Raw genomic sequence first — 19,088 nt, forward strand, 5'->3', positions numbered from 1 at the left:
TAGCTTGGCACAAAAAGCAGTTAGGCTTAACTTAGAGGGAATGTGTAAAATATTTATGCAGCACACTACCAGTTATAAAGTGAAAAACACAATACAAGAAAAATCTCAATATGATTTAGAAAGATAGACACAATTTTAACAAATCAGTTGACACCAAAACAACAAAAATCCAAACAGTAGAACCAGCACTATGAATGTATAAAGTTTAAAGTTTAAAATAGCTCCTAAAAGATCAAGCGCCCACCACAGACATCTAGTTGCTCGAGACCGGATCAAAGTCAAAAGTTATGGCCGACCGTGATGGAGTGTGGTACCGAACAGAATTGTGCCTGGCCAGTGCTAACCTTTGGACTTGGAAAACGTTTTAAAGAAACATATCTGAGAAGGTTAAGGTCAGCTGGGCAAGGCTGCAGGAGGAGTCTGATGAGGGAGTTTTGTCATCAGATGGCCTGGGTTTGAGGTCGGGGTGAAGATCTCTACGTTCGGACTTAGTCGTCGAAATGGAAGTCAAACAATTACAGCGGGACGAGACAGAAAAGGTTGGTCCTGGCCTCCTCCTGATTCTCAGAGCACTTTTTGGACAAATGTTGTCCAAATCCTCAGTTCTGGAAAATTTCCATCAGGGTATCTTTAGCACCACACTCAAGGGGGGTTTGTGCTCACTCAGGCGGGGTCCAGGTGCACGTTCAAGATGGTGGCAGCCTGCTATGTTCTTGTGGCTCCGAACAGGATGCCAGCAAACTAGCCCGTGGAGTCACTTCTGGTAGTCCTGGGTGCAAGTGTAGATGCAGGGCAGAAAAGCAGGGCTGGCCTCTGAGGGTTCAAGGCAGGCGCCAGGCAGCAAAGCAGTCCTTCCAGGTACAGCAGCAATCTGGAACAGTGCAAAGCCAGTCACAGCAGCAGGTAGCCCTCTGGGAGTCTTTCCGCAGATCCAGTAGTGAACTGATGAGTGGGCCTGAAGGCCATATTTTTATATCCTGGTGCCCTTCTTCTGGAAGGTGGGAGAGGTTTCAGGAAAGGTTCTAATAAGTGCATGTAATTTCCTGTCTCCACTGCCCTAGTTCAAAGCTGGCTGCAGTGAATGTACAAGGTCATTAAACCCTTTGTATGGAGGCAGAGCATGAGCAATTCAGGTGTAAGTGGGGCTGAGCTCAGCTCTGTGCCCCACCCTGCCAGCAGATGACCCATTCAAGCATATCTAATCCCTCTATTGGGGGACTGTCTGGGAGGAATTCACACAGTCTAATTGTCAGTTACACCCAGTCATGTACCCAATGCCAGGCCACAGACACAAAATGGCTAAGGGCAGGAAAAAGACAACTTTCTAAAACTCGCTTTTTTTAAAATGGTAGTGAAAAATCTGACTTTACCATTAAAGAGGGTTTATCATTACAACTGCATAGGTACCAACCATGATGTATCCATCACCTCTCAATTAGGAATTACAGTGTATTAAATGTAAGAAATTATCCCCAATGTTATTCTATGTGAGGGGTACAGCAGTGAAAAATGAATTTGTGAGTTTTTCACAACTAGGACATGTTAAACTTAAAAGTGCGTGTCCAACCTTTTCATTACAAGCCTCCTGCTGTATGGGCTACATGGGGTGTTCCTTAGGGGTATGTTATATGTATTAAAATGGGAGTTTTAGGCTTGGCAAGGGGGTCTAAATGCCAAGTCGATATGACAGTGTATTCAGGCTGCAATGGCAGGCCTGGAACATGTTTTAAAGTGATACTTAAGTGGGTGTCACAATAAGTACTGCAGGCCCACTGGTAGCATTTAATTTATAGGCCCTGGGTATATGATATACCACTCTACAAGGGCTTTGCAATTTAATTAAATATGCTTATTAGGTATATGCAAGTCACACCACGATTTACAGAAAGAGCACAAGCATTTTAGCACTGGTTAGCAGTGGTAAAGTGCACACAGTCCTAAGGTCAACAAAAACAAATTCAGCAAAAAGTGGGGGGGGAAGGCAGAATGTTTGGGGGTGACCCTGCAGAGATAGCCAGGTCCAAAAACGCACTATTATCAGATATACTTAATCTTCTGAAGCACTCAAGGTAGACTCAATATATCAGCAGAACTCCACAACAACACAGTCTCTGGCAACATTTTATATTTGTTAGACTAGTCAACCCTGGCATCATATTCTCCCAAACTTTTATGCCTTCACTCCCTCACTTTGCCAAACTCGTTTTGTTGGCATTAGGACTCTATAAACTTTACCCCTGCTAACCAGTGCAAAAGTACTTGTGCTCTCTCATTAAAACATCATAAAATTGGACTTCACCTAATTGGCACATTTAATGTGCTAGTAAGTCATTAGTAATTGGTAAGACATGTACACAGGGCCTGTAAATTAAATGCTAATAGTCGGTTGCAGCACTCATTGTGTTACACACTAATGTAACACTGAAATACATCTCAGGCCTGCGACTGCAGTCTGTAGTGCAGATTTAAACTGCTATTTTGACCAGGCAAAATAGACCTTTTGTAAGGGCTAAATCATCTTTTTTAATATTAATAAGCCACCCCTAAGGTATTTCCTGAAGGACCGTAGGGCAGTGGGCATGATAGGAAAAAAGTAGGACATGTGTGTTTAGGTTTCCATGACCTGGTGATGAAAAACTCCTAAAGTTGTCTATCACTGTTGTAAGGCCTATCTCTCTCATAGGCACTGGGTTACCTTATTACATTTAGCATGTGATAACTTTAGATTGTGAGCAGATAGAGCTATGCAGTTTACACTCATATGAATTGTAATTTAAAATCGTTGTTAATGGAACAGGTGAATTTTCGATGATAATTTGGGAAACATCACTTTTTGAAGAAAGTGTCCATTTCCTTCCCAAAGTTTCTGAGATATTTCTAGGAGTTTCTAGTCACCTGGGCGTCTTGTTGGGGGAACCATTAACAATGTGTATTGGGCCCCGAATGTAAACAATGGGACCTGTGTGTAGCTGGGTGTGTTTTAACTGGCAGGATGGCTGGGGAGGAGCTGTACCATTCCCTGATAACTTTTCAAAGGCCCTCGTTCACAATACACCTGACACCGGGCTACCCTTGCCTTTGTCTCCCTAGACATTTAGGGTCTAGTACCAGGGGAAGGGAATGAGCGGACCAGAACCAGTTTTGTGGGTAGGACGGGGGATTCCTCATACAAAGGCTGGAACCAGGTAGAAAAACAGGGACTTCAGAATTACTACTCAGAACACTCCTGGACCTGTGGTAGAGTCAGAAGGCATATTCTACTGCCAGTAGGACAGCCTTGCCCCTTGAAGAACTGCCTTGCTGTCAGAAGAGCGAATATTGGACCACCTTACTTGATCTCAGACTACCCAGAGAAACAGATCTTGGTCCTTGCCAAATATTTAGAGGCAAACAGATTGGTGGAAAAAGCTTAAGAGACAGAACAAGCTTCCAGTGGCTCCCTGCAACTGACGAGCAGAGCTGCAAACTCTGAAGCAGCCTAAGCACTGCTGTTTGCCTCTGCTGGAGAGAGTCCTGATCCCCAATAGGTGCCCTCAGGTACAGGACCCTTGACTAACATCAGTGAGTGCTCGCCCTAAAGTAAAAAGAGATAATCCTAAAATTTGGGCTTCTCGCAATCAAGAATTGGTTGCCCGCAACAACCACCACCACGAAGTTTCAGCAGGTCCTGCTCTTCACACAGAAAGCAACCATCTGTGATGACCTGCAGCACTTGACATGCAATTTGTGCTGTCAGCGACTGTCCACAATGATCAACCAATGTGAAGCTCTTTTTACAACACGGTGGCCATCAGCAATGCTCGATCTACCCTTTGCAACTAAAGCTCTTTGTCGCAGCCTCACTCTAACTTGAACAGAACTCTTTGCGCTAGACTTGAGAATGTAGCTCCTCAGCTACCTGTCCACTTCGTCTTTGTCAGCCTGAACTTGTGGCTCTCCCTCAGTCCAGCATGACCAGAAAATAGCACTTTCAGCTTATTGGCTTCATTTTCACTAAAAAGTTTAAAATTCAATATTACTGGCTCTCCTGATTGGATTTTATTAGTTTTGATGTCATTTTATTTATTAAAATGTAATTTGTTTTACTAAATTGGTTTAGGACTTTTCTTGCATTGTGTTTTCACTTTACTATTGTTGAGGTGCTGATTAATACTCTACGCTACACTTTTTTTGCCAAGCAACCAGAGGGTCAAGCACAGGTTCATTTAGTGGCTTTTGTGGTTCACCCTGACAAGGTTTGTGGTTGTTGCTTGAAGGAGCTTCAACCAAAAACCCAAATTCTTACAATATTGGTGGAATATCATATTACTGTGAGTTTGCTCAACCAGCCCTTGTGTGGCGCGGTGGAGAAGCATACAGGGACACTGTTTAGGCGATTCAAGTCGCTTTATTTCAAACACAAGAAATGGGGTAGTCCTTAAATGATTCAGGAATTTCCCGTGGTTAATGGGGGTGATTGCCACCTTCTCTCTTTCATCAGAGAGTGTGGGAGGGGGACTTCGGACGTTTCTCTAATGGTCCGTTTGTCTTCCGGGATTCACCGGGACTCCCAGCAGTCAAGGCAAAGAACAAACAAAACAGAAAAGAACATGAGGAAAAGGTTCTGATGTCCTAAAGTATACTCAGGGGGTGAGGAGTGAAGGGAGAATACACCCAATTCCACCACCAGTGCCTTGTGGATATTTTACGACATGAAGGTGATTTACGTGCAGCTAAGGCAAGAGATGCGTAGTGGGCGTTTTGCGCTTTGTCTAACTCCCTCCACCCGTCTGCCCCTTGGGAGCTCCAAGCTCCATGCCCCAGTTAGACCCACACTGACCCCATACCTTGTCTAGCCATGTCCCTCCTGGGATGCGGCTGGCTTTTCCATTATGCCAAACGGGGTCCGGCTCCCTCTTGGGTTCTTCAACACCGACAGCTTCTCGAGGCTCCTGCGCAGGTGCTCCTTCTTCCTCGTTTCCGATTTCTGTCCCTCCTCGACTCCTCGGCACGATGAAGAAGGTCTGGACGCCCCTCTCTTCCTCCTTCTGGTCCCAGCCTATGGTTCCCCTGGGTCGACACGAATGCCGGCTTCTTTTCCATCTCTTCCGTTTTCAGGGCTGTTGGATGAAGGGCTCCAGAATGCGAGTTCCTTACAGGAGTCCCTGTCTGCAAATAGAGGAGAGGACACGGGGAGAGGTGAGGGGGATAATGGTCTATGGCAGAGTCCTGTGGCTGTGATGGTTTATTTTATTTTATTTTTAAGCAATTTATTAAGCGCGCAAATACCCTGAGGTGTCTCGGCGCTGTGGACAGCTTGGTTAAGCAAAAAGGGAGAGGAGGGAGTTATTTACTGAAATAGCCATGTTTTTATTTTTTTGCGGAAGGACAACAAGGTAGGGGTATTTTTGATGTGTAGAGGGAGTATGTTACAGAGTTTGGCCGTAGCTACAATAAATCTTCTGTCTCCCCAAGTGACTTTCTTAGTTCTGGGAACAGTTAACAGATGGTCTGAGGAGGACCGTAAGGTCCTGTTTGGTCTGTAGAGGCATATGTTTTTTAAAAAAAATTCGGGACCTGAGTTGTGAATTGCTTTGTAGGCTATACACAATGCTTTGAATTTTGTTCTGCTTTTAATGGGTAGCCAGTGTAATTGTCGAATGACTCCTGAGATGGATTTGAACCTGGGTGTGCCTGAGAGAATCCTAGCTGCGGCATTTTGTACCATCTGTAGTTTGTGTAAGACTCTTTCTTGTGCGTTGATGAGTAGGCCATTACAATAATCTATTTTAGACATAAAGAGAGTGCTGATGAGAGTTTTGCCTGAACTAGAAGGAAGGAAGGGTAGAAGTTTTTTTATCATCCTGATCGTGAAAAAGGAAGATGAGATGACAGAGTTGACATGAGGAATGAATGATAACTTGTCGTCGAATAAGATTCCAAGGTTTCTGACCTTGGTGACAGGGACCGGGGGGGGGGGCTAGTTCCTCTTCTTCTTCTTAAAGTTATCTGCGACTAACTTGCCATTCTCATGTATTTCTAGCACAATCTGGGTGTCGTCGGCGTAGGATGTGAGCCGCAGATCGTGAGTCTTGATGATTTTGGCAAGGTCTGAGACATATAGGTTGAACAGAGTGGGACTTAATGAGGATCCCTGAGGGACTCCACATGGTAGGGAAAAAGAAGGGGAGTCGTAGCTACCAAGTTTTACATGTTGGGTATGGTTGGCCAGGAAAGATGTTAGTAGGGCCTTGGCTTTGTCTTTGATACCTATGGCTGAGACACGATCGATTAAGATGGAATGGTCGACCGTGTCAAATGCTGCTGAGAGATCCAGCAGCACCAAGACCGCGTGCCTCCCTTGTCCATGGTTGTCTGTATTTCGTCAGCAGTTTTAATGAGAGCTGCTTCCGTCCTGTGACCTTTCCTGAAACCAAATTGGGTGTCGTCTAAGAAATTGTTGTTTTCAATATAGTCGGATAGCTGAGTGTTCATCACTTTTTCTATAATCTTTGCAGGGAGAGGAAGACCTGTAATAGGTCTATAGTTCTTACAGTCTGTAGGATTGAGATTGTGTTTTTTGAGTAAAGGTTTGATCACTGTCTCTTTCCAGATGGAAGGATATATTCCTGTTGAAAACATAGAGTTGCAGATGTTGGCTAGTTCAGGACCTATGATTTCTGGTATAAGTGTTATTATGTTAGGAGGGCAGGGGTCATTAGGGGATCCGGATTTGGAAGTGGAGATGAGATCAATAATGTATTCTGTGTGTTCTTTTTAAATTCTGGAAAGGAGGGGGAGGGGTCGTGGTTGGTGATTTGTGATGTTGAGAGATTGCTTGATGAGGAGTCTATGCTGGTAGTAATAGATTGTATATTTGTGGTGACGAGAGCTGAAAAGTTGGAGTAAATGTGAATGACTTTATCTTGAAAAAATCTAGCAAGATCATCACAGAGAGTTTGTGTGGGTGTTATCGAGGGGGTAGTATCGGGTCCTGAGAGTTTTGTGACAACTCTATATAGTTGTTTCATAGAGTCCTGGGAAGTTTCAATTTGATTCAGGTAGAATTTGCTTTTTTCAGTTATTAGAAGTTTTTTATATTTGGAAAGTGCTTCCTTATAACGTGTTTTCATTGTGTTATCGTAATTTCGGCGCCAGTGACGTTCTAAGTTTCTGCATTTCTGCCTTTCCAGTCTTAATTCCTCTGAGAACCAAGGGGCAGATGGAGTCTTTCTGTTTTTTTAGGCATTTTTTATCGGTACCAGGATGTCAAATGCTGAGTGAAGCCATTGTGTGTAGTGTATGGCTGCTTGATCGGGATTGTCTGGAAGGTTTTGGTGGGTAGATTTAAGGTGTGATTTTATGTCTTCGGGGGAGATGCTGTTCCAGGCTTTAAAATGGGAGGGGGGAGGGAAGTTGACGCGATTGTGTGTATTATGTTCAGTATTGATGTTAAAGAGGACCGCGGAGTGGTCTGTCCATGTTAAAGGAAGAACATTTTTTTGTGAGATATGTTTGTTATTGGTAAATAATCCGTCAAGAGTATGGCCAGCTAGTTGGGTGGGTTTGGTTACCAGTTGGGAGGGTCCTATGGACTTGAATTCTGAGAGTAAAACTGAGGTGTTGTCATCGTTGTTAGATTCGAGATGGAAATTAGAATCGCCCAAGATGGTGAAATTGGCTTCTCCTGCTGATGGTTCTGATAGGAGATCTAGAGAAGAAGAAATTCTGTACGAGTGCCGGGAGGGCGATATAGTAGGATACCTTTAAATGTGTATGATTTGGTAAGTGATATAGAAAAGGAGAAGGCTTCGCAGTCTTTGGTGGGGATTGTTTCTGTTTTAACTGTGTAGTAGTTATGGTAAATAAGTGCTAGACCACCGCCTTTTTTATTGGTTCTATCTAATCTCTTAACAGAGAAATCATCCGGGGTTGCTGTGGCAAAGTCAGGCCCTGAGGAGGGATCAGCCCAGGTCTCAGCTACAAATAGGAGGTCGAGATTGTGATTTTCAAGAAAAGAGAGTATTTCATATTTATGCTTAGGCAAGGAGCGGGCATTAATGAGTGCAGCAACGATGGTATTGTTTTTAAGAATTGGTGAATGAGCATTGATAGAAGCAGGATGTTTACTAGAGGTGGACATGTGTCGACATTTTTTGCAAGGTATTAAAACGTGAGTTTGTGTTATTGCTGAGGTAAAGCAGGGGCATAATTGTGCATCCCTGGAGGTAATAGCTTTATTTAGTAATTGTCTACTGGTGTAGGTGCGAAAATTAGATTGCCTAGCTGGTTTACATGGGCCAGGGGGTAAGGCCCTGGGCGCGGTCCAGGCGCGGACGGGCGCAGACGGGCTTGCCTTTGGCGCGCCTTCTTCACCCACCCCTACCCCAGCCTGTTCCCGATCGGGAAACTGGGCAATGAGCGAGAGGAAGTCCGCATTCCCGTTGTCGGTAACTTTGCGATGTCTGACCTCAAAAGAGAAGGGTTGGAGTGAGAGGAAACAACGAAGGATTCGTGGGTTGTTTCCCTTGTTTCGACTCATCCAGAGCAGCGGGGCATGGTCAGTATACAAGAGGAAATGGGCACCTTCTGGGTAGTAACGAAGTTTATCCACAACCCACTTAATCGCGAGGCACTCCTTCTCTATCGTGAGGTATCGTTGTTCGCGTGGATGGAGTTTACAACTAATGAACAATATGTAATGCTGAACACCTTCCTCGGATGTTTGTGATAAGATCGCCCCCAACCCGTTATCAGAGGCATCCGTATGTAAAAGAAAGGCCTTGGAAAAATCAGGAGAATGTAAAATGGGGCTAGATGTGATCGCGTTTTTCAGAGTCTGAAAGGCCGATATTGCCTCGGAAGGGGGAATGCAGCAGATCTTTTGTCTTGGTTTCCTTTTTTAGCAAATCAGTGAGGGGTGCAGCCAATTCTGAGTATTGGGGTATGAATCTTCGATAATAACCAAGAAGACCTGGTAAAGCCCTCACTTCTTTTTTTGTGGTGGGAAAAGCTCTGTGGATGATTGCTTTTATTTTTTCTTGCTGGGGCTATATACCCGTTACCAAGAAGATATCTCAAGTATTTCACTTTTTTGGAATCCTACTCGCGATTTTTTTTTGCATTTATGTGTAGACCTGCTTTTTGAAGGGCCCGGAGAACCTGATGACAGTGGTTGAGGTGGTGTTCCCAAGTAGGGCTGTATATGACGATGTTGTCAAGGTAGGCAGATGAGTAGGCTTGATCGTTTAACAACACCCTGTTCATGAGCCTTTGGAAGGTGACAGGTGCTTCTTGTAGACCAAAGGGCAGGACGGAAAACTCATATAAGCCAGAGGGGGTAGAAAAGGCTGTTTTCTCTTGGTCCTGTGATCTAAGGGGCACCTGCCAATACCCCTTTGTGAGGTCTAGGGTGGTAATGTACTGGGTGTCACCAAGCTTTTCAATGAGCTTGTCTACATGAAGGAGGGGAGAAGAGTCACATTTTGATATAGCATTAACAGCCCTGAAATCTATGCAAAACCCGACAGAACCATCCGGTTTTGGCACCAGAGCGATTGGTGAAGACCTATCACTCTGTGAAGGTTGTATGACTCCCATAGCAAACATTTTATTGACCTCCTGTTGTATGGCTTCTCTACGGGCAGCGGGAATGCAATAGGGTTTTTGCTTTACCACCTTGCCGGGTTGGGTGGGGATAGAGTGTTCTGCGAAGGTGGTTCTCCCTGGGAGATCAGAGAATAAAGGAGCAAAAGGACGTAGGGTGTCCTGCAGGGTGTTTCTCTCTTCTACAGAAAGCTCACTGTTGATTACCAACTGGTGAAGAGTGTTATCGGTACTCTGTACGGGTGTAGTGGTATGAAGATCCCTAGGAAGTGGCCGTAGCAATTTTTTTAGCAGATTAATGTGATACAATTGTGTCCTCTTCAGATTGATCTGTACATAGTAGGACTTTAGGCCTATCTTGCTCGTGATTTTATAGGGGCCTTGCCACTCGGACCTGATTTTGGAAAGGGCAGAGGCATAAGGACCAAGACCCAGTCCCCTACATTTAGGTGTCTCCATTTCTTTCCCTTATTGTAGAACACTTGCTGTCTGACCTGAGCCTGTTCCAGATTAGCGTCCGCAAATTCTCTTAACTTGTGTAGTCTGGTTTGTAAGGCTTGTGTATAATCGAGGAAGGATTTGGTTTCCTTTTCTTTCTCTTGTTCCCAGACCTCCTTGGTCATCTCTAACAGGCTCTGGGGCTCTCGGACATAAAGGAGTTTAAAAGGGGAGCAACCCAGGCTGGTTTGGATCTGGCTTCAGATGACATATAGAGCTATGGGGAGAAGCATGTCCCATTCCTTGCCCTCAACAGTCAACAGTTTTTCTGTCAGTTTAAGGGTAGCGTTGTATGTCGCACACAAACCATCAGTTTGTGGATGGTATACTGATGTTTTAACATGTGATATGTCAAGGGACTTACAGATATGGGCCATCAGTTTAGAAACAAAGGGGGTTCCTTGGTCCGTGAGGATTGCACAGGGGAAACCGACCCGGGAGAATAATTCTAACAACTTGTCACTGATGCTAACAGTGGTGGGAGCATGAATGGGGAATGCTTCAGGGTAGCGGGTTGCATAGTCCATTATGACTAGAGCATACAGGTTGCCCTTCTTGGTACGGGGTAAGGGACCAATTAGATCCATGCCTATCCTCTCAAAGGGCTTTCTGATGACCGGATGTGGCTGTAGGGAAATAGCTGGAGTTTTGTACGGATTTTTCTTTTGGCATACCTCACATTCACAACAGAATTTTGTGTCGTGAAAAAATACCAGCCCAGTAGAAGTGTTGTAATAATATCTGCGTTGTCTTTTGCGCGCCCTTATGTCCCGCCAATAAGTGTGAGTGAGTGAAAAACAAGACTTGTTCTCTAAAAAGCTGCAGTACTACCAATTGAGGGGGATCCCCCGGATTCCCAACCCTTTAGAGCAACTCGTTTTAGATTTGAAAGTGGGGATAGACAGGGTTAGGTGTATAACGGGCCTGTTTGGCATGATCCCAGGTGGTTTGTAGGATGGGATGGTGTGTCTGACAGTATCTAAAGCTCCTGTCAGAAAGCCAAGGGGCTTGAGTGAGGAAAGACTGGCGAACCGGGTTTTGGGGACGCAGTCTATCCCTCAGTAGCGGGATAAACGCTGGGCTGTCTTGTCCAGGTGTCAGTTGTTCAGGGAGGGAAGGCAGCACGCCAAGTTTAGCCTGGAATGTTTGGCCGTTTTGTAAAGAGATGGGCACCTATACTAGGGGGTAGACTCGGGTGTCTCCGTGTACGCACCTAATGGGCACAGTTTCTCCCATACAGGGGATTGCTGGGTCGACCAGAGATTGGAGTATTACTGACTGACGGAAGCTGGAATCCAGCAATGCCCTTTCCGTTATCCCTTTCACAAGAACACTTACGTAGAAACTGGATCCCATTTCCTCAGTGTGAAGAATGGAACGGGGTATGCAACTTATGTCCATGGGTTCTTTCTGAGTTTTCTTATGAGGACAGGTCCTGGCAAGGTGACCCCACTCTCCACACTCGAAACACTGAGGTCCCTTTGTGGGAGTCGGATCAGGGTGAAAGCTATGATGTCTCACCAACTCTGGTAGAGGTCTAGATGACTTTTTCTCAATCTTCCTAGGGAGACCAGAGGGGCATGTGGACTTTTCCAGGTCCCAGGGCAAAGAACGTGGTTGAGCTTGATGAAAAGCAGTGGCCATCTCCATGGCTTGTTCTACTGTGAGATTCGTACATTGCCTTAGCCACCTCTGTGTGGGGAGGGGTAGTGCTTCGAGGTACTGTTCCAGGTAGCTCAAGGACATGATCTGTTCTTTGGTGTTTGTTTGTGACTTCAGCCATTAGTCTGCGGCAGCTTTTAGCTTGAAGAACAAGGTTATTTCTTCATAGGGGGTGTTTCCGTTTGTGTTGGATACCTGATAGGCAGCTTGTGCCTCCCTAGTGAGGAGGGGAGCCAAAAAGAAAGGCCATTTAGCTTCAGGCCAGCCTGATGCTTTTTCCGCCCTTTTAAAGTTTAACAGAAACATGTCAGGGTCTTCCCCCAGGATGTACTTCTGTAGGGAGACATTTGGACCGGACCCCGAACGAGCCTGTAGTTGGGCCGCTAATTGCAACCGGGCGTCTGCCGTTTTTTTAATACATTCCACCTGGTTACTTACAGCTGCTTTTAAACAGCCCACTCTAGCTTCTCTTGGCCACGTATTAATTGTTGGATGAGGTTCTCCATGTCTGCAGTCTATGGAGGAACAATAATCCCACTTCTGACACCACCTGTGGCACGGCGGACCAGCAGACAGGGACACTGTTAAGGTGATTCAAGTCGCTTTATTTCAAAAACAAGAAATTGGGTAGTCCTTAAATGATTCAGGAATGTTCCGTGGTTAATGGGGTTGAATGCTGCCTTCTCTCTTTCGTCAGAGAGTGTGGGAGGGGGACTTTGGTCGTTTCTCTCTGGTCCGGTTGTCTTCCAGGATTCACTGGGACTCCCAATGGTTTAGGCAAAGAACAAACAAAGCAGAAAAGAACATGAGGACGAGGTTCTGATGCCCTAAAGCTTACTCAGAGGGTGAGGAGTGAAGGGAGAAGACACCCAATTTCACCACCAGTGCCTTGTGGATATTTTACGACGTGAAGGTGATTTACGCGCAGCTAAGACAAGAGACTCGTAGTGGGCATTCTACGCTTTGTCTAGCTCCCTCCACCCATCCGCCCCATGGCAGCTCCAAGCTCCATGCCCCAGACGGACCCAAACCTACCCTGTACCTTGTCTAGCCAAGTCCCTCCTGAGACACAGCTGGCTTTTCCGCTATGCCGAACGGGGTCCGGCTCCCTCTTGGGTTCTTCGACACCGGTGGCTTCTCGAGGCTCCTGCGTGGGTGCTTCTTCTTCCTCGTTCCCGATTTCTGTCCCTCCTCAACTCTTTGGCGCGATGAAGAAGGTCTGGACACCCCTCTCTTCCTCCTTCTGGTCCCAGCCTATGGTTCCTCTGGGTCGACACGAACGCCGGCTTCTTTCCGTCTCTTCCATTTTCAGGGCTGTTGGATCACGTGACCCCATCGCGTGATCGGATGAAGGGCTTCACAACACGAGTTCCTTAAAAGAGCAGTCTAATTCTTGTTCCGCAGTCCCTGTCTGCAAATAGAGGAGACGACACGGGGAGAGGTGAGGAGGATTATGGTCTGTGGCAGCGTCCTGTGGCTGTGATGGTACCTCGCCACACCTTACCTCTGCACCTTTCTTGTTATCCTCACATTCTTTTGGGTTCCTCCTTCCATGAATTTTTGCAGATTGAGTTGTTGTTCTGTATTTTTTGATGTACTCTTTATATAAACCTTTACTTTAACTTCTGTTTCCGTATAACCAATCTTTAGCTTCTCATAGAGGCATCCAATTTACCTCTCTGTGAAAACAGTGTTCACGTTCTCATCAGCATTGCATATTGTGCTTGCTATCGCAGCAGGATATAGTCTCAAAAGCTCTGAAGGCACACACAACCATTGCAGTGGAGTTGCTATTGTGCACAGGAACTCTTTGTTATGTTTGCTTAATGTTACGCCAGTTTCTATTTGTGAATGTTTAGTATTCTCTATCAAGATCAAGTACACTTATGTTGACAGGGGCATTGATATATAGACCACCTGAAGTTAAAACCAATTTTGTTGCCTATTTGGCCAACTATCTGTCCTCACTCATTTTGAAATCTTCTAATTTTCTGTTTCTGGAGACTTAAACTCCTATTTAGATAGATAGAATATTGAAGATATACTACAACTTACTAAGACACTACAGAATATAGGTTTTCAGCCTACTATCAAACAGGACGTATTTTTTGTACTCTAGTTTCTCCTCTCTTGATTCCTGTTTGGTCATCCCTGCAATGCCAGTTACTAAATCAGATCGTTTTATGGTTCCATTGAGTATTAGGATTTTCCCTGTATCTCAATGCCCCTGCTTAGAAATCCCTAGACTATTAAACAAGACCTTGGCATAGGGTGACTAAGCCAACATTGACATCTTCCTTACTGGCTATAACTTTCAAAGCTTAATTGTCGTTTTTGAACCATCTTGGATCAGGATGGCTATGCTGCACTGATCCTATTGTACCCGTGTGTTGCCTTCGATACAGTTGCTCATTCTGTGCTTATAGAGAGGGTAGAAAGCATCAGGGTCTCTGGTATAGTCCTGAAATGGATTAAATCCTTCGTGACAGAAAGGTCTAACTGTGTCTTTCTACCTTCGTCTGTCTCCAATGACATTAGTCTACCTTTTGGGGTGCCTCAGGGATCTTCCTTGAGTCCTACATTATTCAATGTCTATGTGTCTCAGATGGCAGGCATGATCAGATCCTTTAGTTTCTTCTGCAGAATGAATGCAGAAGATACCCAGATTATGGTTGCCATCTCTGACAACCTGGGTGAAACCCAGAGTCGCTTCTCTGCTTGTATATCAGCTATCTTTGATTGGAAAAAAAAGCAGCTTTTTAAAGTTCAACACAGAGAAAACAGTGATATTTCTATCCCTTTAGTCCTAACTGGTGCTCCAAATGGTGGCCTGAGGTAATGATCTTATTACCTAAACCCACTCTTTAAACCAGAAATGTGGGCGTGTGTTTTGATTCTGATCTTTCATTCTCAGCACAAATCACTACGATGGCATCTAAGACATTTGCCTTGCTTCCAGCCATCAACAAATCCTCCCATATTTGCCTGTCTCTGCCAGTAAGACTACAGTTTAGGCCATTATCTCTTTCTGCCTGGACTATGAAAACACATTGCATTAAGTCCTACTGGCTTATCTTCTTGACAGGCTACAAATAGTACAGAATGTGGCAGCTCAAGTTATTCTCAATTGTTCTTGGAGAACTGCAATACAAACTGTACTTCGCAGGCTCTACAGGATACCTATTTGACTGAGGTGTGCTTTTAAGGAACTCTGCCTGTTTTTTAGAACCATTAACGGTTTCCGCACAAAGATCTGTTTATATCTACCCTCAGACACTCTGCATTCTTTTGGAGTCAGATTTCTCTAGGCTTCCATTTTTAGGCATCACCATATTGGAGCACACTCTTTCTATTACCACACCATTAAACTGTGGAATTCCCTGCCTGCTACCCTGAGGTTAGCTCCTGACCACCTTTCTTTTTGAAAGCTATTGAAAACATGACTGCTTCAGCAGTTACAAAGAGCTCACTTACTTTTTAGTTTACAGCACCAGTCCACACCATTTGTGTGATAACGGTGCACCTTGGACGTAGCATTCATTCATCCTTTCAGTCAGCAGATCCAAAGACTCAGGGAGGGTGAGTGTAATTTGGTATGCAAATATCAACAAATACATCTGTTACCACTTTCTGATTCTTTCCAATACTATTATCTGCAATTTGAGGAATTCAGGTGTTCTTTGGAGGCTGACCTGTGTGCTCCGTTCTCATCCATTTCTTGACCAATTTGATATGTTTTATCTGAGCCTGGCCCACCATTCTTTCTATAAATTCATAGAGAACAGTGGTTCATAGGCTACAGGGTGGAAGGTGGTCAGTCTTTTTCATCCATGGTAGCTAGTTACTTTTGCAATCAGACTCTGACCCAATAGTTTCTACTCCAGCTATACAAGACATACACAGAGAATAACAAACAGTTAAGTAGAGTTAATCAGTTGCAGAGTCATACCTCTACATCAATTAAGGCACCTCGAGTTAATGCCTTTAATCCAGGGGTCAAACATTCTCTAAAATCGTTTTGGTGCGGCAGAAGTCTCTCTAGTTATGGGTGAAGCCTTCAGCTTTTCAATTGCTCAGCTTTAAGGTCGAGGTAGACCCAAATGCATTATTGACTTCCTTGGCTCAGTGTCAGTATTTTATTTTAACTGTCCTCAGGCTGTTCGTTTGGCTTTCTTTTATACTGTCTTACCTAGTAAAATATGGTTTGGTTTGGGTTACCTCAGTCATACTTAAGAAAGTTTTGTCTACACATTTGCTATACACTTTTGCAAATTTGTAATCAGCGTTTGACATGAAACCTGCAGCATAAGAAGCACAAATTGTCTGTTAATATCACATCTCGATTTCCTTGGTCCGATTTTGCTAATCTTTTATGTCTCTGCTTGGAAGCTGCATGGAAGGATGAGGCTAATGTCTTCTACTGGAGCATGTAAAATGACTTGAAAGAGGCTGATACAGACCATCCACTAAAATGGATTTAGCAGAGCTACTATTGCGGTTAGTGCAATAATGTGTCAACAGAAGGAAAGAGTGAATCTACACATATGCAAAAATATGTTTCCCCTTGGCCAACTACTGATGTGCATGCTTGTACAAGATCTGCTGAAGGGAATATGCAAAGTAACGTCTAATACGAGTTAGAGGGAACAGAGGTGAAGAGAGAACTTATGTTTATAATGTGTGGCAACAAGAAATTTTATTATCAATGCTAACAACTGCCAGAAAACTCCAGCACTTGCTTTTAAGTAATAGGGAGCATCTGGGATCAGCCACTCAAAAGCCTACTGTTGAATCAAACCATTTATTTTTCCAAGTGCATATATCATTACTACAATGACTCTTTTCAGTCACTGCTTTTAATTGACTTTGGAACACCTAGAGTATTTATGAATACTCATTGTATCACTCTTAGCAGAGTACCTCTGTTTGAAAGGTGAAACCTATTTGCATAGTTGATTATTCTCCAATAGCTTCTGAAGATGTCTTGCAAGAAACTAAAGACTTCTTATTAGTAACTCTTTCTGGGTATATATAGGTAATCAGCTTTGACATTTTTGAGGCACAACATTCCCAGTCATTTTGTGTGGTACTCGCTTAAGAAAGCATAATCTCATTATAAACTGTGTGCTGAAAAAGCAAACGCCTTCGCCACAATATCAACAAGTTTTTTCCCTATTAACTATTATTCTAAATATATATCATGGTGTTATAGAAATATTCATCTGTTCTGTATGGTCAAACCAGATACATTTCTGGACTCTATTTGTTAGTATCAGCACTGCACTGTGCAGCATGTGCACTGGGCCTACAATAGTATTGGTCAAATGTGGTTTCATAAAATTAGTCTTATTATCTTTCCTGAAAGGCCATCGTATATCTTGCAGAAAATGCAGTACATCTTGCAGAAAAGAGTATGGGAATTTAATGTCATATGTTGGCCCCAGTGTACATTTACATTACCCACATATATGACAAAAATATATAGCTGCCAAGTTCAGCACTCAGCTGTGGCTGGACTACAGTTTAAAGAAATGTCAAGCCTTTTTCTCTGCAATAATAAGTCACCCCTAATGTCTGCCTTGTAAGCTCACAAAGTCTAATACATTAAATGAAAAGTAGCACGCTATATATAAATATTGTGCCCTCAAAGTGACTGATGGCATAAAAGCTTTTTAACTGTATAGATTCAGCTAAATTTTCCATAGGACAAGCAGAGGTCTGACGCTGTGCATCCAGTTATACTGTTCAGCCGACTTGACATTTAAAATTCCTTGACAAGCATTAACCTGTTGTTCTACCACACCTAATTCACACTTAAGGTAGCCTGTAGCTAGGCCATACAGTAAGCTGCTTTGTGCATAAAAGATAACACACGTCATTGGAAGTTTCAGTGAGCTACATGCACACTTTCAGACCCATATGCTGAGTTATACATCCACTCTTTTACCCTGATTTGTATTGTATATAAGTACATAGAAAAGGGGAGAGACACAAATACACTTCCTCAGACAGTATCAGAAGCATCTAAACATTCACTGACAGGAACAGACACAACTTCAATGTATCTAGCACTAATTGAGACAGTTGCACACTCACTTAAATAACCCAATCGTAACTAACAAACCCAGGAGACAATCCATGCAGCCTGCGACATATAGTTTTACAGACCCTTCCAGTAACAAAGGCAGTGATGTACCTTGAAAGTTACTTACATATAGAAACACACCCCAAAATAGGGACTGAGAAACTCATTCAGATATCTACTAAAGAACCAATGCTATCAAGTCAGCCATGTGTCTATGTTTCTATTTAGGATTTGTAGAGAGCATGACTGCCCAGAGGCTTCCCAGTGCTGGTGAGTGCTGTTTGTAAAGCTATGCTCCTTGATGTACTCAACGGTGAAACAACCAAGTCTAAGTTTTTCCTGAAGGAGTTTGCTTTCGGTAGGGCTCTGATTTCAAATGGAAGGGCATTTCACAGCCTTGGTACCATCTAGAGAAGTAGGTCTTTAAACATGTCTCAGATCTGGTACACGTAAGCCTGTGCATGCAGTTCTACTGCTAGGTTGAATTGGTATTTACAAGCACTTGACAAGCCTTAACCAGCAGTTCTTACACATATAGCTCACCCATAACGTAGCCTGTAGCTAGGCAATAGGGTAACTTCCTATGTGCATAAAAGCTAACACATGTAGTTAAACTTTTCAGTGAGCTAAATGCACACTTACAGGCCCATACACTCAGTTATACATCCACTATTTCATCCTGAATTGAATGATATATTTTTAAAAAGCTGTTTGCCACGCGGGTTGGCCTCCTGCGGCAGGTTGAGGATAGGTCTTGGCTTGAAGGTAGGCCTTATTATCCATCTCCACTGCATGGAGCCAAAAGCTTTGTGCAGCCGGGTTTGACTGTGTGTGGCAGTTTGGGTGCAAGACCTGGCTGTAGGACTGGCCCTGCTGCCCAGCCTCACAGCCATGCACAGTAGGGGTCACTTGTCTAAGAAGGGTGGGAATGTTGTAGAGGGGAGGAAGGGGGTGCTCATGCTACCCACCCTGATGCGTGCAGCTGGTACTATGCACTGGTGTTTTGTCACCAGTGATAGTTTAGGGACAGGTTCTGCCTAGAGAAATTCAGGTACAGTTAGGGTATAGGGCTTTGCTGTAGGTCCTGTTCGGCAGCCAACCTCCAGAAACTCACTGCAAACATCAAAGTTTAATGTGAAGCTATGATTAGGCTTACTTAAAATGCCACAGAAGGTGTCTACAAAATACTTAAAAACATGGTTAAAGTGTAGTTATGGTAAAGCAACAAAACCTGAAAGCCGCTGAAATTTGTCAGCTA

The sequence above is a fragment of the Triturus cristatus genome, chromosome 6, assembly GCF_964204655.1.
Source record: "Triturus cristatus chromosome 6, aTriCri1.1, whole genome shotgun sequence".
NCBI lineage: Eukaryota > Metazoa > Chordata > Amphibia > Caudata > Salamandridae > Triturus > Triturus cristatus.